Source organism: Callithrix jacchus, chromosome 7 (genome assembly GCF_049354715.1).
Source record: "Callithrix jacchus isolate 240 chromosome 7, calJac240_pri, whole genome shotgun sequence".
NCBI lineage: Eukaryota > Metazoa > Chordata > Mammalia > Primates > Cebidae > Callithrix > Callithrix jacchus.
The window spans coordinates 13,027,152-13,054,737 of record NC_133508.1 but is presented as its reverse complement, the minus strand read 5'-3'; the positions used below and the strand labels follow the sequence as shown (position 1 = coordinate 13,054,737).

The window sequence follows — 27,586 nt, the reverse complement described above, 5'->3', positions numbered from 1 at the left end:
GTTGTATTTTAAACAAACCGAGGGATAAAGATGTAAAGAATTTGTTTACATCTACTTACTTACTTTTCATTGTCTGTGCTCTTTATTTCTTCCCCTAGGTCAAAGTTTCTGTCTAGTGTTAACTCCCTTCAGCATGACCTCTGCATTAGTTCTAACAAAGTATCAGGTTATGGGTGCACCAAAATCTCACAAACCACCACTAAAGAACTTACTTATGTAACCAAAAACCACCTGTAACCAATAGTTCCATGAGACAGAAGTCTGAAATGAGTCTCACTGGGCTAAAATGAATGTGTCCGCCAGGCTGTGTCTGGAGGCTCTCGGGCATGAGTCCTCAATCCTCAGGCCATAGCCTGGTACTGGTTCGTGGCCTGTTAGAAAATGGGCCACACAGCAAGAAGTGAGTGGCGGGCAAGTAAGTGAATTTTCATCTGTATTTATGGCTGCTCACCATCGTCAAGGCTTGCATTACTGCCTGAGTCCCACCTCCTGTCAGATCAGTGGTGGCATCAGATTCTTATAGGTGCCCTAACTCTATCATGAACTGTGCATGTGAAGGATGTAGGTTGCACTCTTTATGAGAATCTAATGCCTGATGATTTGTCACTGCCTCCCATCACCCCCAGATGGGACCGTCTAGTTGCAGGAAAACAAGCTCAGGGCTTCTACCGATTCTACATTATGGTGAGTTTTATAAGTTTTTCATTATACAGTACAATGTAATAATAATAGAAATAAAGTGCACAATAAATGTAATGTGCTTGAATCATCCTGAAACCTTTTCCTACCCTGACCCTGATCTGTGAAAAAATTGTCTTCCATCAAACAATCCCTGGTGCCAAAAAGCCTGGTCACCATGCTCTAGAAGACAAGCTGATTTAGTAAACCTTTTATTTTAGGTATTACACTTTCAGTTCCAGAAACTAGATCGGTTCTTTTCTATAGTGCTAGCTTTTCTGTTGAAATTCCCTATCTGTTCACTTATGATAGTCTTATTTTTGAAGCACCTACTTATTTTTATAACTTAAGAATGTTTGGCTGGGTGCAGTGGCTCACATCTGTAATCCCAGCACTTTGGGAGGCCAAGGTGAGTAGATCACCTGAAGTCAGGAGTTTGAGAGTAGCCTGAGCAACATGCTGATACCCCATCTCTACTAAAAATATAAAAATTAGCTGGATATGGTGGCTCACACCTGTAATCCCAGTTATTTGGGAGGCTGGGGCAGGAGAATTGCTTGAACCCAAAAGGCAGAGGTTGCAGTGAGTGGAGATCATGCCACTGCACTTCCAGCCTGGGTGACAGGGCAAGACTCCTCAACAAACATACAAGCAAAAAATGCCTCTGAGTGTCCAGGTCTTGTCTGTATAGTGGCAGCATCAAGGAATGCTCACAACTAAGTCAGTGACAAAAATGATGACTGGAGCAGCCACTCTCAGAAAAGGGCCTTCACTCCTCAAGTCTACTGACAGTATCACTTACCTAAAAGAATAAATTCAGAGGGCAAAGCAAGACTAACATACATCACCCTCGGAACATACAGCAGATTAAATTCGTCCATTGTTGCAGCCTAGGAATGTAACCTGTGCCTGGAGGAAGGGTGCTGAGAGATGAGTAAAGGTTTCAGTTGAGATCACCCGCCTTCCTAACACAAAATCATATGCTCAGAAAAAGAAAAGGATGTGATACATATTTAATTTCTTATCTCCTCTCTAGCATTTGCTCTCTTTAGCTCTTCACCTCAGATTCACAATCAACTTAGCATGTTCCTACTCATCCATTTGAATGGTGACCCAGGGCTGTGGGATTTGCAGATAGCGAGACAGTGTTCTGGTCACTCATTAAGTAATGCTAAGGATTGTTGTTGCTGTAGCTATTTCTTGCTGCAATTTCACTATGTCTCTGTCAGTATACCCTGATTAAACACAAATTCCCCTGTGGCATGCCAGGTTATGGCCAGTACACAGAAGTAGCAAACAGCTCCAGGTTAGCCCTTGCTTTCTCTGGACCCACTGCCCTTTCTCTCAAATCATCGATTCCAGTCCTCTGGTTCCAATGCCTGTCCACTCAGTTTCATAGACCACATTTTCTTTTGCTTTTCAACAGAGACTCAATTTTCATTCCAGCTCTACCATTATTTGATTGCATGCCCACAGGAAAGTCACTTTACCACCATCTATGCCAGCAGTTCTCAACACAGGCTGCTCCTTAGGATCCCACTGCCTGAGCCACAGCCATAGCCTCAGAAGTTCCAGTTCAGTTGGCCCACAGTTAGGATATTGTTGAGAGCAAATTCTGATGTGTGTGATATTGTTTGCTGAGGATGGTGGCATGGAAAACCTAGTCACTGTAAGGAAAACCTTACAGCGTAAGACGGCCTCCAAAGCAGAAAATTGCTCAGTGTTATAAAACAGTAACAAATATGAATGTGTCTCACATAAGAGGAATTAGTTCTTTGAACACAGGATATGTGACTCTCTCCTTTGTTCACTCGTAAAGAGCGCTTTCTAGTTTATCTTTAACCTATAGTAAGCGTACACTTGCATTCTGATTAGTTTACCTTTAACCAATGAAAGAACACAGAGCATCCACTTGTAAAACTTGTCACTGGCAAGTAAAGAATAAATACGTGGGTTAGAGTCTGCTCTGGGCTCTCAGCTGGGAATGCTGGGAGACCCCTGATGCATCACTCTGACCACCCACCTTTACTTTCTTTCTCCGTGTCAGTTTCTTAATTCCTTCAGTGCCGCCTGGGTTGGGGTCTCTACAGCTGAGCTGGCCTCAGCAGGATATCACACCTAGGTGATTATAATGGGCAGTCAGTGTTAAGAACCATAAAACCTGTGGTTCCTAATCACCTGGGAGGTGGTTCCAATGCACATTTATAGCTCATTGCCCTCCCCCACTCCCCAAGTCTGATTTAGAATAGTCAATTAGAGTCCAAGCATTTTCCATTTTAATGAAGCTAGAACTGGTGGTCCAGGTAACAGTCTTTGAGAAATACCAATTTTAAAAAAAGAGGCAGCTACATGATATGATGTCTAGGGTCCATTTCAGTCTAATGTTTGATCATTTGGAATTGCTGTCTTTCAGAAGGAGTGGATGATCCCAGTGTTTTGTGCCTGTTTAGTCTTAAGAAAAATTGGTTTTATCTTAAGATAAAGGACTTGTCTGGCTTTTTGCTGACTACCTTCTTCTCCCCAAAACTGGAAGCACTTGATCAATGTGGATGAGCTCAACCTCTCCTATTCCACTCTAGAGGTTTTGGAATGAGTACTATGGGCAATAGAATTTAAGAAGCACTGAACACCATGGAACTCAGCACCAAGATTCTTCCTTTGTTCAAACCCACACCCTGGACTGACCTTGCTGCTCCAGTTACCAGACTTTTACCCTGACTACACAAGATCAAGCCTTCCCACCTTGGACCTTTATTCTATAAATGGACCCTGACATTGCTTCCTATGCCTGGTTTATTTAAATCATTGTCTTTAAAATAGTGAGAGCCAGGCCATCTTGCCACCTTCCACAGCAGCATGTCATGCCATCTAGAGACTCCTTCTCCCAGTTTTAACCCGGTTCTTCCATTCCTGATTTCCACCACATGCTTACCTCCCTGGCTAGGGCCTCTCTGATAGTAAATGAGTGCCTAGATTACCTCCCATTCTGTTCATCCTTATTGGCTCCTGGAGCCACATATTGCTCAGTCAATGTGGCTTCTTTCTGCCCCCCACTCACTGCTGGTGTTAGTTCCAGGCCCCACGGTTCCCAATTCATCATATTGCTAGACTTCAATGAACACTTGCTACTTATTAGCACTGTGCTAAGAAAACTGCATTCACTCTCTCCTCTATCCTCATAAAACCCAAATGAGATACATATTAATTTAATCCTCATTTTACAAATGAGGAAACTGGGAGCGCTTAAAGTTAAGATTACACAGGCTGAGAACTAAACTCTCAGTACACTGCAAACAAAACATAACGAGACAAAAATAAGCACATGGGCAACTTCCAGCTGCTGAAACCAAGCCTGGCTTTGTGATACTGTGAGGTAGGAGTTTGCTTTCAGAATCCTGGCTTATCTTTTTAGAATCTTTATCCCCACCACATAAATACCTGAAAGCATGTGCCTTCAAGATCTGGCTTTGTCACAACCCATCCCACCAACATGTGCTTGGAGAAAGAACTCAGCATCTTTTGATAATTTTCAATATACTGAAGTCAATATGTTCGTTTCTCTCGAAAGAATATTCACCCCAAGATGAAAATCAGAATGAAAATATATATATATATTTCTCCTTTAAAGAATTTTATGCATCAGCAAACAGATATCCTGAAAGATAGCAAGAAATCTTAAGATCTCATTTTATAGGTGGACAGCCCAATATGTGTGGTGAGCTCTTGGCAAAGACCAGGCAGGAGAGGGATTAGAGAAAAGAAGTTGGTGTTGGTTTGATACTCAACAATTTTAATGATTGCATAAAGTTACCGATTGCTACAAAAACAAATTACCACAAACCCTAAAGTCAAGATATTAGCAGAGCTGGTTCCTCTAGGCTCTGGGGGAGAACACGTCCCTTTCATTTCCCAGATTCTAGAGGCTGCTCATAATCCTTGGCTCATGGCTGCAGCACTCCAACCTCTGCTTCTATCCTCATATCTCCTACTCTAACTCTCCTCCCTCCCTCTTGCCCTTATAAGAATGCTGTGATTACAGTGGGTCCACCCAGATAATCCAAGATAATCTCTTCATTTCAAGATCTTTAATTAAGCCACATCTGCAAAGTCATTTTTACCATTTTAAGTTGCATATTCACAAAGAATGTGAACACCTTGGTAATCAGAGGGCATTCTTTTGCCTACAGCAGACTTCATGACTCAAAAATAGAGGAGTATCAAGGACAGTGGGAAGAATGGAAATTATTAGGACACTTTTGTTAATTGATATGACAATAACAGAAAGTCAACTGAAATTGGCTTAGGTCAGAGAGGAGAATTTGGGGTCACCCATAAGCAAGCCTACAAAGTCAGTGTGATAGACCCCCAGCCAGTGTCATACTGAATCAGGAAAAACTGAATGCCTTTCCTCTAAGATTGGAACAAGACAAGGATGCTCACTGTCACCACTGTTACTCAACACAGTACTGGAAGCCCTAGATAGAGTAATCACAAAAGAAAAAGAAATAAAAGGCATCCAAATTGGAAAGAAAGAAGTCAAATTATCCTGGTTTGCAGATGATACAATCTTTTATTCGAGGAAACCTAATGACTCCATCAAATGACTATTAGAACTGACAAATTAAGTAAAGTTATAGGACACAAAATTAACATACTTAAAATCAATAGCATCTTTATATGCCAACAGTCAACAATCTGAAAAAGAAATCAAGAAAGTAATCTCAAGTAGCTACAAATAAAATTAAAGTGAAAGATATATACCAAGAAAACTGTAAAATATTTATGAAAAAAATTGGAGGACAAAAGAAATTGGATTTAAAAAATTATATTCATAGATTAGAAGAATCAATATTGCTGAAATGCCCATACCACCAAAAGCAATCTACAGATTCAATGCAGTTCCTATCAAAATAAATTCTTAACATAAATAGAAAGAAAATCTTAAAATTTATATGGAACCACAAAAGGTCCAAAATAGCCAAAGCTATCCTGAGCAAAAAGAATACAACAAGGAGGCCATAGGTAGTGGCTCACACCTGTAATCCCAGCATTTTGGGAGGTTGAGGATTGTGGATCACTTTAGGTCAGGAGTTTAATACCAGCCTGGCCAACATGGTGAAACCCTATCTACTAAATATATTTTAAAAATTAGCCAGGGATGGTGGCAGGTGCCTGTAATCCCAGCTACTCAGGAGGCTGAGGCATGAGAATCACTTAAACCAGGAAGATGGAGGTTGTAGTGAGCTGAAATTGCACCACTGTACTCTAGTCTGTGTGATACAGCAAGACTCCATCTCAAATTAAAAAAAGAAGAATACAATGAAGAATCATATCACCTGACTTCAAATTATACTACAGAGTTATAGTAACCAAAAATAGCATGATACTAGCATAAAAACAGACATATAGACCAATAGAGTAAAATGGGGAACCAGAAAAATATCCACATATATAGGGTTAACTCATTTTTGACAAAGGTACCAAAAACACATGTTGGGGAAAAAAAACAGTCTCTTCAATAAACGATGCTGGAGGAACTGGATCTCCATATGTGGAAAACAGAAGCTAGACCCCTATCTCTTGCTACATACAAAAATCAAATCAAAGTGAATTCAAGACTTATATCTAAGACCTCAGTCTATGAGTCTACTACAAGAAAACATTGGGAAACTCTCTAGGACATTAGATAGGCAAAGATTTTTTGAGTAATAACTCACAAGCACAGGCAACCAAAGCAGAAGTGGACAAATGGGATCATATCAACTTAAAAAACTTGGCACAGCAAAGGATACAGTCAATGAAGTGAAGAGACAAAGCACAGACGGGAGAAAGTATCTGCAAACTAATAACAGGATAATAATTAATAACCGGAAAATATAAGGGGCTCAAACAACTCAATAGGAAGGAAATCTAATAATCCAGTTTTAAAACGGGCAAAAAGTCTCAATAGCCATATTTCAAGAAAAGACATACAAATGGCAAGCAGTCATATCAAAAGGTGCTCAATGTAACTATCACAGAAATGCAAATCAAAACTACAATGAGATATCATCTCCTCTCAGTTATAATAGCTTTTATCCAAAAGACATGCAGTAACAAATGCTGGCAGGCATGCGGAGAAAAGGGAACATGCATACACTGTTGGTGGGAATGTCAGCTAGTACAACCACTATAGAGAACAGTTTGGAGGCTCCTCAAAAAACTAAATATAGATCTACCATATAATCCAGTAATCTACTGCTGGGTATATAGCCCAAAGAAAGGAAATCAGTATACTGAAGATATATCAGCATTCCCATGTTTATTGCAGCAACTATCGCATAATCAAGCTTTGGAAGTAACTTAAGTGTCCATCAAGAGACAAATGAATAAAGAAAATGTGGCATATATACACAATGGAGTAGTATTCAGCCATAAAAAAGAATGAGAGCCTGTCATTTGCAATAACACAGATGGAACTGGAGGTCACTAGGTTTAGTGAAAAAAGCCAAGGGCAGAAAGACTTTGCCTTTTCTAAATTATTTGTGGGAGCTAGAAATTAAAACAATTGAACTCATAGTGACAGAGAGTAGAATGATGGTAACCAGAGGCTAGAAACAGGTGGGGGTTTGGGGAAGTAAAGATATTTAATGTGTACACAAATATAACTAGTTATAATGAAGAAGATATAGTATTTTGTAACACAACAGGGTGACAACAGTCAATAATAATTTATTGTGTATTCTGAAATAACTAAAATAGTATAACTGGATTGTTTGTAACACGAAGAAATAATAAATGCTTAAGTTGATGGATACTTCACTTACCCTGGTGTGATTATTACACATGTATGCCTGTAACAAAATATTTCATGTTCACCCTATATACATTTACTATATACCCACAAAAATTAAAAATAAAATAAATAGTATTAAGTTTCATGTTTAAAGTCCATAGGTTTTTGATACTTTTTGTATTACACCAAGAGCTTCTTGAGGTCAGGAATGCTCTCTCTTTCATGATAGTGTGACGTGGAACACAGAGAGCCCCACACACACGAGGGGTTCCAGGGTGATTACTGAAATGGAATGAATGAAAGTAAGTATGAATAGATGGATAGATGGATGCCATGAGCCTAATGGGGCCCTGCAATACAACTATACACCAAGATTGTTCTACAGATTTGAAAAGATGATTGCCCAGTTAAGATTAAAGATGAAGAGTGGGCCCTGGTCTTAACTTAGGAGATATGATGGCCTTTTTCTGTTGGTTTTAGCTATTGCTGAAACCAAGCAAAAGCAGGCCTTACTCATAAACATAATTATGCCAGATGGGAAACAGATTAAACAGGCCATCTGACAATATCTATTCATCTTAATTAGGGCATAGCTTAAAGATGACTATGTGAAATTCAATCTGATCAAACCAGAAGCAATGGAAACTGCCAAATAGAGTTTCCTAGCTAAGAACATGAGTCAGGGATGACTGTAATGTCTTTTAAAAACATATTTGAGAAGGAAAGTGATCTCATTTGTTAGGGTGTCATTTGAGGAAGTTCCAAATTACAGGAGATAAATATGGAAAATGATAAAATCAATCAAAAGTTGATTATATACAAAGAAACTAGGGTCTACGCTGCATCTCTTAAGGTTTAGAACTTTTTAAAGAGAAATAGGAGTCTGCATAACTATTACATTTTATTTCTTCCCCTACCATGCCAAAATCCATGATTTTCTAAAATAAACAGTGTATTTACTTTCTGATCCTGTTCAAGCTCAGCTGCTTCCTGTGTGTGACCTAGGGCAAGGTAATTAATAATTTTGAAACTAAACTTTGCAACGCATTAGAAAAGAAATAAAAATGCACAACCTAGTGAATGAGAAGATGAAATGTGCATGTTACAGAGATATGTGAATCATCAGTGCCAGGCATTCTTTAATAGATCTACATACAGTAACTTCTTTAACCATGCTGAGACGAGTTCCATTACACAGGAGAGTTCTGAAACACTAAGACATTAAATAACTTCCCTGAGGTCATGTGGCCAAACAGATCATCTGTCGTTTGAAAAACAGGTACTCTTTCCCAGAGTTCTCTGCAATACTGCCTCACAAAGCTGGTTTTCCAAAAGTAGTCATTGGATGAAAAGATGAGGAAAACAGAAGAAAGGAAGAAAGGATAGAGGGCTTAGCTGAAGGACACCTCTTAGCATCGGTTGAGTAATTTCCTACTTTTTCTCATTCAGACTTATCACAAAACCTTCTAATTATAATTTTACTTTATGCATCAGTCCATTGTGGGAATGGATGGAGAAATGATGTAATCAGTTTATACAGTGTATTCTACTGGAAATAAAAGTGCTCATGGCAAATTAACAAACCCACATTGATGTTTATCTACCAGTCTCTATACTTGGTTAATGGGAGACAGTCCATTAGAGAAACCCACATTGTGAAATTGAAACTCAATTTTCCATTACTCAGATTAATTTTGAGATTTCCCTAGAACCTAGTGTAGTTCCTTGTATGAAGTTATGCTCAATTGATGTTTGTTTGCATGTTGAATTGAATTCAGTCTCCTAATCCATAAAAAAGTAAAGAATATGCACAATCTAGTGAATGAGAGAAGAAAATATGCATGCTAAAGGGGTATGTAAATCATCAGTGCCAGGCACTCGTCTAAGCCATCTATGTACAGTAACTTCTTTAACATGGTTGGGATGAATGCTATTATGCAAAAGGGCTCTGTGGGCTTTCAACCCACATTTGGAAGACAAGCCAACTTTAAGAACCTAGAAGATTAGACTGGGCCATGGTGAATCTAACTTGGTAATGCCAACCTGTAGAGTCTGTACAGCCTGCCAGCCTGCCTGTCATAGAAAACACACAAGCTTTCCTCCCCACTTCCTTTAGGGCCAGTACCCTGTTTGCGTATTTCCCAACCTCTGTTACAAAGAGCATTCACCCTGTGAGATTCTCTGTGGAGAGAGAGTCAAATAATTCACTTCAGAAAACTAAACAAATGTCTAAATCCTTTTAAAAACATTATTCAATCCTGACAATAACAAGCAATGGAGAAATGATTTCGTGTTTAATAAACGGTGTTGGAAAAACTGGCTAGCCATATGCAGAAAGCTGAAATTGAATCCCTTCCTTCCTTACACCTTATACAAAAATTAACTACAAATATATTAAAGATTTAAACATAAGACCTAAAACCATAAAAACCCTAGAAGGAAACCTAGGCAATACCATTTAGGACATAAGCATGGGCAAGATTTCATGACCAAAACACCAAACAATAGCAACAAAAGCCAAAATAGACAAATGGGACCTAATTAAACTTAAGACCTTCTGCACAGCAAAATAAACTATCATTAGAGTGAACCACCAACCAAAGAAATGGGAAACATTTTTGCAATCTACCCTTCTGACAAAGGGCTAATATCCAGAATCTACCAAGAACTTAAATTTACAAGGAAAAAAAAAACCCCATCAAAAAGTGGGCAAAGGATATGAACAGACACTTCTCAAAAGAAGACATTTATGCAGCCAACAACATATTTTAAAAAGCTTATCATCACTGGTTATTAGATAAATTCAAATCAAAACCACATTGACATACCATGTCACACCAGTTAGAAGGGCGGTCATTAAAAAAATCAGGAGACAACAGATGCTGGAGAGGATGTGGAGAAATAGGAATGCTTTTACACTGTTAGTGCAAATGCAAATTAGTTCAACCACTGTGGAAGACAGTGTGGCAACTCCTCAAGGATCTAGAAATAGAAATACCATTTGACCCAGCATTCCTATTACTGGGTATATACCCAAAGGATTATAAATAATTCTATTTTAAAGACACAAGCACATGTATGTTTATTGTGGCACTGTCCACAACAGCAAAGACTTGGAACCAACCCAAATGTCCATCAATGACAGACTGGATAAACAAAATGTGGGACATATACACCATGGAATACTATGCAGTCATAAAAATGAGTAAGTTCACGTTCTTTGCAGGGACGTGGATATACAGCTGGAAACCATCATTCTCAGCAAACTGACACAAGAACAGAAAACCAAACACCACATGTTCTCACTCATAAGTGGGTATTGAACAATGAGAACATAAGCACACAGGGAGGAGAACATCACACACTGGGGCCTGTCAGGGAGCAGGAAATTAGGGGAGGGATAGTAGGGGGTGGGAGAATTGGGGAAGGATAACATTAAGAGAAATATCTAATGTAGATGACAGAATGATGGATACAGCAAACCACCATGGCACGTGTATACCTATGTAACAAACCTGCACATTTGGCACATGTACCCCAGAACTTAAAGTATAATAATATTCAGATAACATTCAAGGCTTCCCAAACTTCTTATCAACAGAATAGTTTTTTTGACATAACTTTCATTAATATATACTAGAATATTAATTCCTCTGGCCTAATTCAACATGCAAATTAACATTACTTGAGCATATACTTCATACAAAGGGAGATACTAGGTTCTAGGAAAGTCTCAAAATTAATCTGGGATATGGAATTTATATTTTGAGGGCCCAAGATTTGTAAGATACTTTAATCTTGTTGAATTTGATCTTCACCAAAAAAAATCTAGGAAGGAGACATTTATTAGCCCCATTTCAGTGAAGAGACTGAGATTAAAAGAGAGGTCAAGTCTTTTGCACGTGTCACCCAGATTTGAAGCCTGGGTTTGAAGCCGTGTTTGATTTCACTGCAGAGTAGATACTCTTATAGTTCTTTAACATGGACCCTTTCTTAAGTAATTTGCAATATTGGCAGAATATAAGACATGTATATGGCTGTGTAACACAAGCTGAAAAACCCAGAGAGGAACAGGAAGTGTGTTTTAGAGCATTCACAAGAAGTTGACATTACTTTCATCTGGGAAGATTCAAGAAACATTTTATTTGTGATGTGGCATTTGAGTGGAGCCTCAAGGGAAAATAAATATAATTCCATGTGGTAGAAACATGGAAATACATTTGGAAAATTTTAACCTGTATCCAGAGAGATCCACCAAAAACCTATATAGGGTAAATGTCGTTCTCTTTGAAAAAGTAATAAATTTGTTGTGTAGCTAATAGTACAAAACATGAAGGTACAGAGGTAGACTGGAAGTCCCTGACTTCAAGATGGTTCACAATACACTACAGCGACCTTCCCTGAATACTACCACCGGAAACAGAGGAGGTCTAGCTTGGCTTCAAGTGGAGCAAATTACAAAGAGCTTCCTGGAATATGCTGAATTTAGACTGCAGATAGATTTGCACACAAGAGGCTGGAGAAGACATACTTCCAAGCAACAACAACCAATATCCAATTGAGAGATAGACAGACTCAAAGGAATAAACAAAAATGAAACATTGATACTAGCCAGAACAGTCTGGAATTTGGAATAAGTGTCTGTGTGGCCAAAGCACAGAGAAGACAAGGCATTCAAGCTCCAGATGCTCCACCATTCTTAACCAGACCAATTCTGCATTTATCTGTTGTATTTTGAAGTTCTACATCATGTTTAGTTTTTATTAAGAAGAATTATTTTGCTTAACGAACAGCTCAAAGCTAGAGCTTGGTCATAGGAACTGTCTGCAACAGTAGACAAGATTGGAGAAAGAACAAGCTTTGCGAGGGAACAAATGGAAATGCTATCAGCTTGGGTAAAACAGGAATTTTGTTTAATGGCCTTAAATGCCATGCGATGGATTCTTGGTTTATTTAGTAGATAATTGATAGCATTACCTTTTTTTTTTTTTTTTTTTTTTTTTCAGACAAAGTCTCACTCTTGTTGCCCTGGCTGGAGTGCAACGGTGTGATCTCAGCTCACTGCAACCTCTGTCTCTCAGGTTCATGCAATTCTCCTGCTTCAGCCTCCCTAGTAGCTGGGATTACAGGCATGCACCAACACGCCTGGCTAATTTTGTATTTTTAGTAAAGACAGGGTTTCTCCATGTTGCTCATGCTGGTCTTCAACTCCTAACCTCAGGTGATCCACCCACCTTGGCCTCCCAAAGTGCTGGAATTACAGGCATGAGCCACCATAATGCCCGGCCACATTATTTTTTTTTTTTTTAACAAGGATGTAAAATAGAGAAAAGTGCCTTGCAGTTGGTCATGTTTAATACTTTCTTGCTGGAGAACATTCTATGATCTGGAGCTACAGAATCGCTCTCTTTTAAAATTTGCTGCTTGTCACACCCATAATCCTTGTGGCCAGCAAAAACAAAATGAGGCCAGGCCAGAGTACTTCTCTATCTCTCCTTTATCAGACAAGTTACTTCTCAGCCATTACTACTCCAGAAAAAAATAGAGGACCAATGTTATAAAATAGGACTATCCAGCTAAACTAGTGAGCATCCTAGGAATATACTAGGATACAAAATGTACCCTCTTTAAATGTCCCTCCTTTGTATTTAATTCCTTAGATTGAAATGAAAAATAGGTATCTTTAAAAAAGAAAAGAAACTGTCCAACTTAAGTTTCAATTTTTCTCTATGAGAAAAGTGCTTGCTAGGGAACCAATAGAAATTATCTCAGCTTGGGTAAAATATTAAGGTAGGAGCTTCCCATTAACAGGAATTTTATCTTATCTATTCTAGTATCCTCAGTACCTAATTCAGTGGTGTTCCATAAATTATCATTATTAAAAGGGTCTCAGTAATAGAAAAATTCAGTGCTATTTGACTCTAGACATACTTCAAGAATTGCTAAAAAATAACTGAGATGGGCCAGGCGCGGTGGCTCAAGCCTGTAATCCCAGCACTTTGGGAGGCCGAGGCGGGTGGATCACGAGGTCAAGAGATCGAGACCATCCCGGTCAACATGGTGAAACCTGGTCTCTACTAAAAATACAAAAAATTAGCTGGGCGTGGTGGCGCGTGCCTGTAATCCTGGCTACTCGGGAGGCTGAGGCAGGAGAATTGCCTGAACCCAGGAGGCGGAGGTTGCGGTGAGCCGAGATCGCGCCATTGCACTCCAGCCTGGGTAACAAGAGTGAAACTCCGTCTCAAAAAAAAAAAATAAATAACTGAGATATTCCAAGTAGGAATATAAATTGCTATTTTAGTTTCAAACATGCTATCTCTGAGGCATGAGAAAATGTTGTAATGAGTAGCAGCAGAACAACCCAGCAGGGTTCCAAAATGCTGAGATTTCAACCCATGGGCACCAGTGCCAATATTAGTAAAGTCACCAATATGAGAAAATTTTCTGTCTTTTGAAAGATCATATTCAAAGCTGAATAAAAACACAGAATCAGAGGACAAATCAACCAATTTTCAATCCTAAGAAACATGAATTTTTAAGAAAAGTGAATTAAATTAGCTCAAACATGAATTTTCAACTCAAGTGTGTAGATTAGCTTAATAGTACAGCTTTGTAGTAAAATAAAAGCATTTTTACAGAGAAATAGCCTGGCCATACCACTTTCCAGCTGTATAGGTGTCCTGGTTATTTGCATATCATCTCTCTAACCCATACCCAGCCTTCTCTCTTCTCCTCTACTGGGCTGGGTGTGTGCAGATTCCATTTCTGAGACTCTTCCACCTGCTGATATCCTGGTCTAATCTTCTACCAACATCAGGCCCTGGCAGGCGATAAGAAGACTGGAAAAAATAGAGTTATGCTTCTGACTCTGACAGAATGGCAGTTGCTAGAGATTGCCCAAATGGTTTCATCTGGGTCATTCCAGAATCTGGCAGCCTGAGCCAATTTCAGCAACAATAATAACCAAAATCCAACTAAGAAATAGACAGAGTCAAATAGACAAAAATAAAACACTGAGACTAGCCAGAACAGTCTGGAACTGATTGCTCCAGCGTCCTTCCCCTTTGAGTACCACCTTCTCATTCTTTTACCCTACAGCCCTCCAAATTTTGTGTCACTAGATCCCTGACTCTTGATGGAGCCAGTGGATATATATATATATAAAACCCCCATAAGTTGGAATTTTCTCAGTTCTGAAACTGGGCTAATTAACATAGTGGGGTAAGAGGGTGTGAAATTAAGACTTTAAGAAATCCTCTACACTAGAAAGGTGGTAGTAATCCCCTACGTAGTTCAACTTCTAAAAAATAACATTAAAAATCTGTAAAATTCTGATTTTTAACATGACTATTTTAGAACTATTTTTAAATTATCAAAAAATATATACATATTGGTGCCCTTGTTTTGCTGTAATCCTAATTATATACTTTGTCTACCTACTGTGGACCAACCACTTACAGCATCCATCTTCTAGGGTCATTTGGGGGACTGGTAATAAAGTACAGAAAGCTCCTAGACCAATGCCTGTCCTGTCACAGGTAACAGATACCTGGCAGCAATCATTATTTCTTTCTAGATGATTTTAACAGCTAACCATGTTTTCTCTGATACTTTCTTCACTTTGAGATATCACTGTTATGACATTTCAGGGTCTACCATCATTATACTACTTCACAGCTGAGTTTGATAATCTTGGGAAGCCACAAGTAGAGTTACACAGATAATGATAAGATAAATCTCTCGATTCATTAAAATGTGTTACAAGCCATAAACAGGAAACACTCTTCCTAAAAAAATATACATAGCCTATTGAATCTTAAGGGGAAATTGACATGTATTGTTGCCTCTTGTGTATGTCAGGCAGTTTGCTAGGTACTTTCATCTGGATGATCTAATTTAGTCTTGTTAAACTAGTTAGAAGAATACTTGCTTTATTAATTGCACGAACATAAACAAAGACCATGGGTACTGTCCGTTTTAATTAACAAGTGAGTATTAGGAAGAGACTCACCCATGTAACTAAGATGTATTGTATGCTTACTGAGTGCCAGGAACTGTACTACAAACCAAGGATACAGAGATTAAAATAAAAAGACACAACGGAACCGACTCCCCACAACCCCAACTGCTTGAGTAGTGGCTGCCAAAGGCTCAGAGGTGGCTTCGGCCAAGGGAAGTAGCCTCATCCAGAAAAGCCTATGAGGTCATGCCTTCATCCACTAGCAGTCCAGGCCAAAGAATGATACATGGTACAAGAAGCTCAGCCCCTTGCTTCAAGGTGGGGCAAGTCTATAGTGTTATTTACATTTCAGAGCACACTGAGGAATCACAGTGAAGTTAGACTCCAGTGCAGCCACAACATCTTTGCTTAGCTTCTTCCTCTAGCCTGTCCTGCTTTCCTTTTTTCATTCCAGGTTCTCCCTAAGAGCACCCCTTCAACGACTCACTTCACAGGAATCCCCATTGCAGGCTCTGCTTCTAGGGAGCCTGACCTCATCTGAATTCAAGGAGCTTTTTGCCTAGTAGAGAATCATATCTGTAAACATGCAAACAAAATATAAATTGTAACGTGAAGTCATGAATGTGAATGTACAGAACACTGTAAGTGCACAGAAGCAGCAGCATGACAGAATCAGCAAGATTAAATATCCACCCAAAATCCAAGTACAGTAAAGCACAGGTTCTACAGCAGAGGTCAGCAAATTTTTTCTTATAGTAAGTATTCCAGGCTTTTCAGGAGCACAGACGAAATTGTGTCTGTTCTGTAGGTACTTACTAAACCATTTCAAATGTGACCACAGGCAGCTAACCAGACTTGACCTGTGGGCATATATGTTTTTTCAAACATTAACATGCACAGTAGCCACCAAATAATGTTGCGAGAATAGATTCTGATTTGGTAAGTCTGGGGTGGGGCCTGAGAATCTGTATTTCTAATAAGCTCCTACGTGATGTTGACACTACTGGTCCACAGTCCACACATCAAGAAACAAGCCTCTAGAAAGAGAAGTATGGCAAAAGAAGAAATCCTAAAAGAAAAACAGTTGAGAAAAGCTGCAGGAGTTTTAGGAGCAGAGGAAGCAATAGAGAGGACTCTAGGCTGAGGTCAGAGGGAGTGCCAAGTAATTTAATTAATGGACATTTATTGACCATCAACTCACTGCAAATCATTGCTTTAAGTGTCACAAGGAAAGGGGCCAAGCTTTCACAACCTTGAGCATACTTTGTTAAAGAATCAGCTAGAAGACAGAGCAGCAGAGGCAGAAGACCTGTGTAATCCACTGTGGCAGAGGGAGCCAGTCATCCAGAAGAAACCTGCTGTATCAAGGGCTCAGATACACATTAATAGAGGAGCTGAAAAATAGATGCTTTATCTGCCCAGCAACCACCTGTTCAACCTCAGATTGCCATAACCATTGCCTAAACATGCAGATATCAACTTCAGAGAGGTATCATGAAGATTAAATGAGACATGATGTATAGAAGCACCTGGCACATAATAGTTTAGTGAAGACTGGTTTCCCCATTCTCCTTCCTTTGGTAGAGGCATTGGCATAGCCACTTGCTTCTGAAATGTGCTAAGTTGGAACCAGTGGTTTTAAGAGAGGACTGTACAATTCATATGCATATATAAGCTCTCTCTAAAAGAATACCCAGTAAGTTGAAAACACTGATGGCATTGAGACAGGTTAATGAGTAGGGAACAAGGATGAGAAAAAAACTTTTGTATATCTTGATTTTCTTATGTAAGTATTTTGCCCATTAAAAAATAGAATTACAAGGCTGAGCCATTTCAGCTCATGCCTGTAGTCCCAGCATTTTGGAGGCCAAAGAGGGCTGATCAATTGAGGGCAATTGTTTGAGACTAGCCTGGCCAATATGGGAAAACCCCATCTCTAATAAAAATTTAAAAATTAGCTTGGAGTGGTGGTCCACACCTGTAGCCCAGGTACTCAGGAAGCCTAGGTGGGAGAATTGCTTGAACCCAGGAGACAGAGGTTGCAGTGAGCCGAGGTCACACCAATGTACTTCAGTCTAGGCTACAAAGCAAGACTCTGTCTCAATTTAAAAATTAAAAATAAGAAATGGAATTACACACACAGGCACATGTGCACACATGCTGAGTGGGTAAGTGATACAGATTTAGGAACTATGTCTATTAGCAACAGCTATGAGTGCAGGTAGATTTCAGCATAACATTGTACTTCTGTTCAGGAAACCAGCAAACTGTACTAGAGAGCTTTCTTTAACTTTTATTTCTAAATATCATCATACCTAAGAAAATCATTAAGATTGATTATTCTAGAAGCTATGGAAGATAGTGTTAGTTCATTCACTCAACACCTACATCAATCCTATTGCTTATTCCTTTCTACTTAAAAAAAAAATCATTTTCTAGCCTTCCTTACAGCCAAAGGTAACCATGCAATAGATATAGTCATTGGGACATCCACAGAAAGATGTTGGTGCCACCTCTTCCCTTTCATTCTTGTCTGTCATGTTGGTCTGATGGCTAGAGTTCCAACAACCATTTTAAAACCATGAGAAAGAAAGCCACATGCTTGGGACACTGAAGCAGAAACAAAGAAAATGCTTGGGTTTCGATGGTGTCAGTGAGCTGCCACCTGAGAGCTACCTCTGTATCTCTTGTCCCATTTTAAAAAATGAATTTCCTATTTGTGCAACACTTTATTGTTTTTTCTTTCAGTTATAGCCAAAATCAATATTTAATTATATAAAGAAGATTCAAGTTAAATAATTGGTGTTTCAGAGAAGGAAGTTCAGGAGCAATGTAGAAAGAATCAATTTTAGAAGGCTGATATCAGAATAGTTCCATCTGAAATATAACTATAGTATATCTCCCTCTGATTTCTGTGATAAACACAGCCCCTAAACAAATATATGCATTTTTATTAGCCATCTCTGTTCTGCTTAATTTTAAAATAGATTCTTTGCCTTATTTATTTTTTTCCCATTTTTAAAAACCTCAAGCAAAGTATGTATTACAAAGACTTTGGAGAAGAGCATGGAATAAGGGAAGGATTGAAAATTTAAGCTGTGGGAAGAACAGAAACAGAGAAATTCCAGAACCTCCAGAAGCTGGGGACTAGAAACATGCTTTCTATAGCATTGCCTAGGGTCATGCAACTCTGTTTCTATGTATCTCAATTCAGGTTTTCAAATTTTTAGAAGAGTTCATCTAACTCAACGAACTTGAGTTAGATATCTCCATTTTGAGAACATATAGCTATATCCAGAAAACAGAGAAGAACACGAAGGCTTAACCTTGGGGAAACTATAAGGAGCTGAGCAACCATCGCAGTTTGTGTCTCCTACATTACATCTATTGGCTGTGATGGTTGTGTACACACGCACGTACACACACTTTCTCTGTCTCTAGCTCTTCTCTCTCGCCTCTCTTTATACCCAATACATATATTTTTCTCCATATATCCACAAACACCTCAATCCAACTTAAATTAATTCATATTTAATAACTAACACTCTCATCTTCTTCTAAAATAAGAAACAACGTAAATTCATGCTCAGCTATTAAACAAGGTACAATGTCATGATGCCACATTTTTTTAAAACCAGGCTCTCTGGGTGATATCCATTTGTATTACCGATTTGTGATAATTTAATCTGGGCTTTCTATAACTACACTGTTGAGAACTGAACGTGAGCCCGGGAATCTCATCCAGCGAGAGAGTCCCAGACCTGGAAGAGAGCGTGTGCAGGAAAAAAAGGAGATAGAAAAGAGCGAGGTCTGGAGGGCTACATGCGCTATGCCCATGCAGCAATTTTATTTTTGAAATGTGTTTCATTATATACTTTTCTGAAGTTAAAGTTGTTTACACCAGATTAATGTACTTAAGTTACAGTAAGCAAGTTATGCCCAGTAAGTAAGTTAAGTCCAGTAAGTAGGTTACGCCCAGTAAGTAGGTTACGTCCAGTAAGTCGGTTATGCCCAATAGGTCAAGGTAAGTAAGTTACAGTCACGCCCAGTAAGTTATGGTAAGTTACAGTTACACCCAGTAAGTTACGATAAGTAAGTTACCAAGTGTAAATACTTAATATTTTACAATGAATGTAACAAGGGTCCAAAATGAACACAATCAAGCAATGAACCATAAGAAGTCAAAAGTGGACACATTGCCTCCCAAGTCCAAATATCCATAAAGTAATGTCTGTTAATTATTTAGAATAACATAGTCCCTCTATCGGTTCCTGCCTTCTCTCAGCTCTACTCCCCCAACCGGGGATCTGTGTCCGGGCTCAAGCTCACCATATGGTGAGGCCCATTTTCTAGGGGCCTCACACAGGAGCGATCCCCACAGGTCTCCCTTACTACACAACCTATTAAGAGGAAAAAAGTTAGGGAATCAACATTAATATAAATATAGACCTGGTATAGGTTTAACATGCAAAGAAATGCAAGTACAGATTTTTGTATTTGCTGCTGAAACTGGTCATGAAGTTTACTGTAGTCCATTCAGGCTGCTACAGCAAAATGCCATAAGCTGGATAGCTTATAAACAATAGAAATGTATTTCTCATTATTCTGGAGATTGGGAAGTACAAGATCATGGTGCCATCAGATTTGTTGTCTGGAGAGGATCTGCTTTCTGGTTCACAGATGATACTTTCCCAGTGTCCTCATGTGGTGGAAGGTGAGAGTTAACTCTCTGGGGTCTTTTTTGCAAGAGCATTAATCCCACTCTTGAGGGCTCTGTCTGCATGACCTATGCAGCCCCCAAAGTCCCCACCTCTTAAAACCATCATATTAGTGATTCAGTTTCAGCATATGGATTTGGAGGCACACAATCATTCAGACTATAGCAATATTCCAGCTAGTATTTATGACTTCCATGTTATTCTTACCATTAGCCAGCAACTCAGATAGTCAAAACTATTTGTTCAGTGAAGTTACCAAATAATGTAATCCTTACTGGTCTAGGCTCTTAGTGTTTCAACTTATATAATGTTGCTGTACCTTCTATTAGTCTTTGCCATTGAGCATGATAGCGAGAGGTGGTTCCTTTCTCTCCCAAGAACTGCTGTTAATATAACTCAACTCTACTACCTTGTGGCCTCTGTATCTTCCATTGTAAATTGTAATTACCTATAAAAGAGAATAGTTTGACATCAGGTATCTACCTCTTGGATCAATAAGCCAGAGGACTAAAATGAAAAAGACATTCACCCCAGGAATGGTTATATAGTGGTTGACAACCTTACATTTTTCTAGGTAAATATCCTTTCTTTAACAGTAGCTATTTACAAGATTTGTGTATGAAGAATGTGAACTTTTTGTCAGTATCTAGTTTATTCTTACATAAATTTCTAAAATACAGAATATTCTGATCATTGGTTATGTACTATTTTAATTTAATCTTTACTTCTCAAATTTTATCTTAACCACATACTCTACCCAGTTTATTAGACTGCCCTATGGTTAAATTTAGTAGGTAGTAAATTATCGTGAGCACACAGAATGGTTCTTTTTGTGATCAACCCTAAAACAAAATTGAAAGAGCAAGGATATAGGAATTAGATTAATCTCGCTTTTATTTTTGGTACTTACTTGCTATCTGACCTTGGGCAACTTATTAATTGCACTGAGTCTCTTCTTCTTCATCTATAAAATGAACATAGTAATAACTAATTCATATGCAGCTGGGAAATGTGTAAAGTGATTTATATAAAGTTCCTGATACAATTTCTGAAAAAATAATAGACACCCCACAAGAGATAACCATAACAATTAGAGTTTATTCTTCACATTAACTGGGATAAAATTTATCAGAAAATACAGCATGGAAAAGCAGCCAGAAATTCACAAGCATATATTTTGCTTGCCCTTTTATACAAAGCTGGAAATTTTCTCATCATCATCTCATCCATTGCCTGCAGCACGATCCTTCCCAAACTCCTCCTAAGACCATCTACCAAGGTGGAACACACTGAACCGCATGGGACTCTGCCTTTTCTGAGTATTTTTGCAAGATTTTTCTCAGAGTATTATTAACAGAAAATAAGGCTGTTATCAAGGTGACTAGGAGTGGTGTATTCTCAGTTCAGGCTCTGATGGAATGTCTACTTGATCTGGTGCAACTCCAGCTGTGCTCTTGGCTTTCCTCACTTTTGATCCAAAAATGCAAATATTCTTCCATGTCTTCCTTATTTTGTCTTTCTCCACAAGGTCTCATTAAAGTATACATATTCCCCTAAATTTTCCCAACTCATTTTATTTTGTCTAAATAATCTTGATAATTTTCTCTTTTCTAAAGTGATAGATTTTCTTTTTGTGTGTTAGAACAGATTACACACAAATGTTTACTGTCCACTAACATTTGTTTGTAATCTGTCCTTAATTCTACACACAAAATATCTCTACTAACATTTTACAGCTATAGTCTTTCTATAGAGAACTATAGGAGGAACTTGCTCTAAATAAGGAACTTCCACAACCTAGCCAAGCGTCTAACAATTTTTAACAATGTTATTCAGTAAAAATATTTCTTAAGTTAACAGAGGAGAATGACATGGGCAAAGTGGCAAAATAGAAGTTTTCAGTACTTATTCCTTCACAGAAACATCATTTTGAACAGATATCCATGCATGAAAATGTCTTCAAAAGAGACAAAGAATCCAGTTGAGAGGTTATACCACATTTGTGGAGCAGAAAAGTAAGAAAAAGTGCATAAAATAGAGTATAAAAGACAGTTTTCTATTATCTGCATTACCCCACCCCTAAACCTGGGTAGTGCACCATGGAAAGAGATACTATGTATGTGCAGAGAGGAGAGTAAAGTTAACACCTGACTTCATCAACTCCAATGCCAGGCACAATTCAGTGAACTCAACACCAGGCAGGTTCCTATTGCCACAGGCTATGGGAAAGCCCCTGTGAACCCAAGCTCCAGGCTGGCCCCTATGGCTCTAAGATCCAATGGCTCCACCTCCATGGCTCCTATCAACATAGGCTCCAGGCCTTCCCCAAAACCAGGCCATTTATGGCTTCCCCAGGCTCCACACTGGTCACTATAGACTCAGGCTCTGGGGCTGTCTTCATGGACTCAGCACCAGGCCCACCCCAGTGAACCCCAGCACCAAGTCAGTATCTGTGGCTCTAGTCTCCAGGCCCATCTCAGTACTAGGTCAGCCCCTGCAGCCCAGTGTCCAGCATCCAGCTGGTCCCTGCAGTGCTAGCCAGGCCCCAGGCCAACCCCAAAGCCAGGCTGGCCATGATGGCCCTATCTCTCAGGGCCACCCATGCATACACAGGTTCCAGGCCTGTCCCCATGGACCCAGTCTTCAGGCCCACCTCAAGAATCCCCAGTGCCACACCAGACCTCTTGGACCCAGAACTCAGCCCAATGCCCATGGACCAAAGTTCTAGTCACAACCCCACAGACTCAGGCAACAGGTCAGGCACTGTGGACCTAGGCATTTGACCAACATGCACAAGGACTCCAGCTGCAAGCACACCCATGGACCCTGCTAGCTGAACAAACTAGAATTTCTGGATGTGCTGACTGGTGAAGGGCTTTCCCTGCCAAAATCAGTCTGCTAAGAATGAAATAGGTGTCTACTTCTTCAAATGTACAGACACAAAGGCTGTAAGGATCACAGATAATCAGAGAAACATGACCTGATCAAAGGAACAAAATTAAGCAACAGTAACTAACCCTAACAAAGAGATTTATAAACTGCCTAAAAAATAATTCAAAATAATCATCTCAAAAAATTTCAGTGAACTATAAGAGAATACAGGTATACAACTATATGAAGCCAGAAAAGCAATAAATAAATTAAAAATTCAACAAAAGAATAGGAACAATTTAAAAAATAGCAATTCTGTAGCTGAAGAACACAATGGATGAACTTGAAACTTCCATAGAGAGCTTCAACTTCAGACTCAACCAATCAGAAGGCAGAATCAATCAACTCCATAAGTCACTCAAAAGTACTAAAAAAAAGTTAAAAATTGAAGAAATAATATGGAAATTACGATACACTATTAAGCAAAGCAATATACTCATTCCAGAAGGAGCAGAGCAAGGAAATTCTGTAATAAGTATAAAACTTTTCAAATCTATCTTGGAGTATGTTTGAATTTAAATAAAAGAAGAAAAAACTTTTCAAATCTAAACAGAAAAATAAACATACAGATCCATGAAGCCCAAAGAACCCTCAATAAATCAAACATAAAATAACTTTTGCCAAGACATACTTTATCATCAAATTCTCAAAACAGAAAGACAGAGAGCATTTTGAAAGCAGCAAGAGAAAAGTGATGCACCACATAAAAGGAAACCCCTCATAAGATTATCAGTGGATTTTGCAGCTGAAACCTTGCATCTAGGAAAAACTGAAGTAACATGTATTCAGAATAGTAAAAAAAAGAAAAGAATATGATATCCAGCAAAGCTGTCCTTCAGAAACCAAGGAAAGATAAGCACTTTCTTAGACAAAAAAAAGCAGATGTGGTTTGTTAACAGTAGACCTGCTTCATGAAAAATATTAAAGAGATTTCTTAAAGTTGAAACAAAAGGATGCTAACAACATGAAAACATATAAAAGTATAATACTGTGATTATAAGAATATACTAAAATTCATAATACTCTAGTATTGTAATGGTGGTATATAAATCCCTTCTAAGTCTAATTTAAAAGTTAAAAGACAAAGTCACAAAAAATACTATAACTACAATAGTTTGTTAATAAATATATTATATAAAAGGATGTAAACTGTGACCTTAATAACATAAAATGTGGAAGGAGAGTAAGTCAACATGTAGATTTTTATATGTGGTTAAAGTTAAGTTGTTGTGAGTTTGAAATAGATTGTTTTAACTTTAAGATGTGATTGAAGATGTCTGAATAGGAACAGCTCTGGACTGCAGTTCCCAGCGAGAACAATGCAGAGGGTGTGCAAACACTGCATTTCCAAATGAGTTTTTACTGCCCACAGACCAGAAAATTCCCAGGCTGAAAAGATCCACGAGTTTTCCGCACAGGTGTTTCAGCCAGCGCTATGGGTCTCCACACAAAACCTCACACAAATCTGGGCAGCTGTTTCAACTGGTGCCTAGAATGTCTGGGATACAGAGCCACCCATTCAACTGTAAAACAGGTAGCTGAAACAGGGAGCCAGGTGATCTGGCTCAGCAGGTTTCACCTCCGCAAAGACCAGCAATCTAAAAAGCTCTGGATTGAGAGTTTTGCAGTAAGTGCAGCTGGACCTGGAATAGTCCAGCTCTGTGGGGAGAAGGGCATCCACCACCAAGGCAGTCCACCACTACCCAAAGCAATCTGCCACTACTGGGGCAGTCTGCCATTACTAAGGCAGACCGCCATTACCAAGGCAGTTGTAACTGTACCTCTATAAACAAAACCACAAGGAAGTTCAAACAGCAGCTGGGCAGAACCCATGGCAGCTCAGCAACACCTCTCCTGGCAGACTGTGACTAGACTACCTTCTTGTTGGGCAAGGTATCTCTGAAAAAAGGCAGCAGCATGTCAAGAAATTATAAATAAAGACCCACCTTCTGAAGACAGAGAACCTGGGGAAAAAAGACAGCTATAAGTTCTGCTACAGCAGACTTAAATGTACCTGTCTAGCATCTCTGAACAGAACAACAGAGCTCCCAGTTCAGTACTTGAGCTCCTATAAGGGACAGACTATCTCCTCAAGCAGCTCCCTGATCCCCGTATATGCAGAGACACCTCATAAAGGAGAGCTCAGGCTGACATCTGTTGGGTACCCTTCAGGGACAAGAAGAAGAAACCAGCAGCAACACTTACTGTTCTGCAGCTGCCACAGGTGATCCCCAGGCAAGCAGGTTCTGGAGTGGAACTCCAGCAGTCCTACAGCAGAGGGGCCTGACTATCAGAAGGAAATACCTTCAACATCAACCAAAAGGACATCCACTCAGAGACCCCATCAGAAAGTCATCAACTTCAAAGACCACAGGTAGATAAATTTATGAAGATGGGAAGAAACCAGTGCAAAAAGGATGAAAACACCAAAAATCAGAACACCTCTCCTCCTCCAAGGGATTGCAACCCCTCACTGGCAAGGGAACAAAGATGGATGGAGAATTAGTCTGATGAATTGACAGAAACAGGCTTCAGAAGGTAGGTAATAAACTTCTCTGAGCTAAAAGAACATGTTCTAACCCAATGCAAAGAAACTAAGAACCTTGAAAAAAGGTTAGACAAAATGCTAACAAGAATAAACAGCTTAGAGGAGAATATAAAAGACTTGATGGAGCTGAAAAATACAACATGAGAACTTCACAAAGCATACACAAGTTTCAATAGCTGAATCGACCAGCAGAAGAAAAAATATCAGAGACTGAAGATCAACTCAATGAAATAAAATGAGGCTAGAACAGAGAAAAAAGTGAAAAGAAATGAACAAAACCTCCAAAAAATATGGGATTATATGAAAAGACCAAATCTACTTTGATAGGTGTACCTGAATATGATGGAGAGAATGAATCCAAGCTGAAAAACACTCTTCAGGTTATTATCCAGGACAACTTCCCCAACTTAGCAAGGCAGGCCAATATTCAAGTCCAGGAAATACAGAGAACACCACAAAGATATTCCTCAAGAAGAGCACCTGCTAGGCACATAATCATCAAATTCACCAGGGCTGAAATGAAGAAAAAAATGCTAAGGGCAGCCAGAGAAAAAGGTCGGGCTACCCACAAAGGGAAGCCCATCAGACTTTGTGTTCCAGGATACATATGCAGAATGTGCAGGTTTGTTATATAGGTACACATGTGCCATGGTGGTTTGCTACACCTATTAACCCATCATCTAGGTTTTGAGTCCCACATGCATTAGGTATTTCTCCTAATGCTCTCCCTGTCCTTTTCCCCAACCGAACCCCACCCCCACCAACCCTGATAGGCTACAGTCTGTGACGTTTCCTCCATGTCCATTTGTTCTCACTGTTCAGTTTTCACTTATGAGTGAAAACAGGCAGTTTTCTGTTCCTGTGTTAGTTTGCAGAGAATAATGGCTTCCAGCTTCATCCACATCCCTGCAAAGGACATAATCTTATCCTTTTTTATGGCTGCATAGTACTCCATGGTGTATATATGCCACATTTTTTTTATCCAGTTTATCATTGATCGGCATTTGGGTTGGTTCCAAGATATTGTGAACAGTGCCACAATAAACATAGGTGTGCATGTGCACTTACAGTAGAATGATTTGCAATCCTTTGGGTACATACCCAGTAATGGCATTGCAGGTTCAAGCAATTCTCCTGCCTCAGCCTCCCAACTAACTCGGATTACAGGTGCCTACCACCATGCCCAGATAATTTTGAATTTTTAGTAGGGACAGGGTTTCACCATAAATGTCTTCTTTTAAGAAGTATATGTTTATATCCTACACCCATTTTTTGTTGGGGTTGTTTATTTCTTGTAAGTTTAAGTTCCTTGTATATTCTGGATACTAGATCTTTGTCAGATGGGTAGATTGCAAAAAATGAAAAATTATAAATATAAAATGTAAGTATAAACTCTAAGTATAAATCCCTTTAAAATGCACAAGATCTATATGGATAAAACTACCAACAAAATTAATAGAAGAACTAAATAAATGGAGAGATGTTCCATGTTCTTGAATAGCAAGAGTCAATATTTTCAAGATGACAGTTCTTTCCAACTTGAACTGTAATTGAATGCAACTTCAGCAAGTCGTTTCATGGATATTGACAAACTGATTCTAAAGTCTATGTGCAGAGGAAAAAGTCCCAGACTAATCAACACAATAATGAAAAAGAAGAAGAAAGCCAGATGCTACCTGACTTCAATACTTTCTATAAAATAACAATAATCAGAATATATGAATACAGTAGAGCAAAATCTAGATGACCAGGAGTGTGACAATGACTTTTTAAAGACAACATCAAAGGCAGGATCCATTAAAGAAGTGATTTGATAAAAATGGACTTCATTAAAAACTTCTACTCCATGAAAGAAACTGCCAAGACAATCAGAAGACAAGCCACAGACTGGGGAAAAAAGTATTTGTAAAAGATAGTATTTTTCTATTTCATATGAGATTAAAATCATTATCAATATTTTTATAGTTGATAAAGAC

General features: G+C 38.9%; 1 protein-coding gene across 15 annotated transcripts in view; it reads right to left on the bottom strand.

Annotated features, from left to right (window-relative positions):
• Positions 1–27,586, bottom strand: part of LOC128928299 (uncharacterized) — a 204,857-nt gene that overhangs the window by 101,461 nt on the left and 75,810 nt on the right. For 5 of the 15 annotated variants that reach the window (XR_013519514.1, XM_078329467.1, XM_078329463.1 and 2 more), the window contains 2 exons: positions 21,042–21,095; positions 20,451–20,579 (listed from right to left, as the gene is read on the bottom strand). The exons of 9 other annotated variants lie outside the window; for them this stretch is intronic. The gene's annotated coding sequence lies outside the window, so the exon portion shown is untranslated. The remainder of the gene's footprint in view (positions 1–20,450; positions 20,580–21,041; positions 21,096–27,586) is intronic. One more of the 15 variants, XM_078329466.1, reaches the window with a different exon arrangement.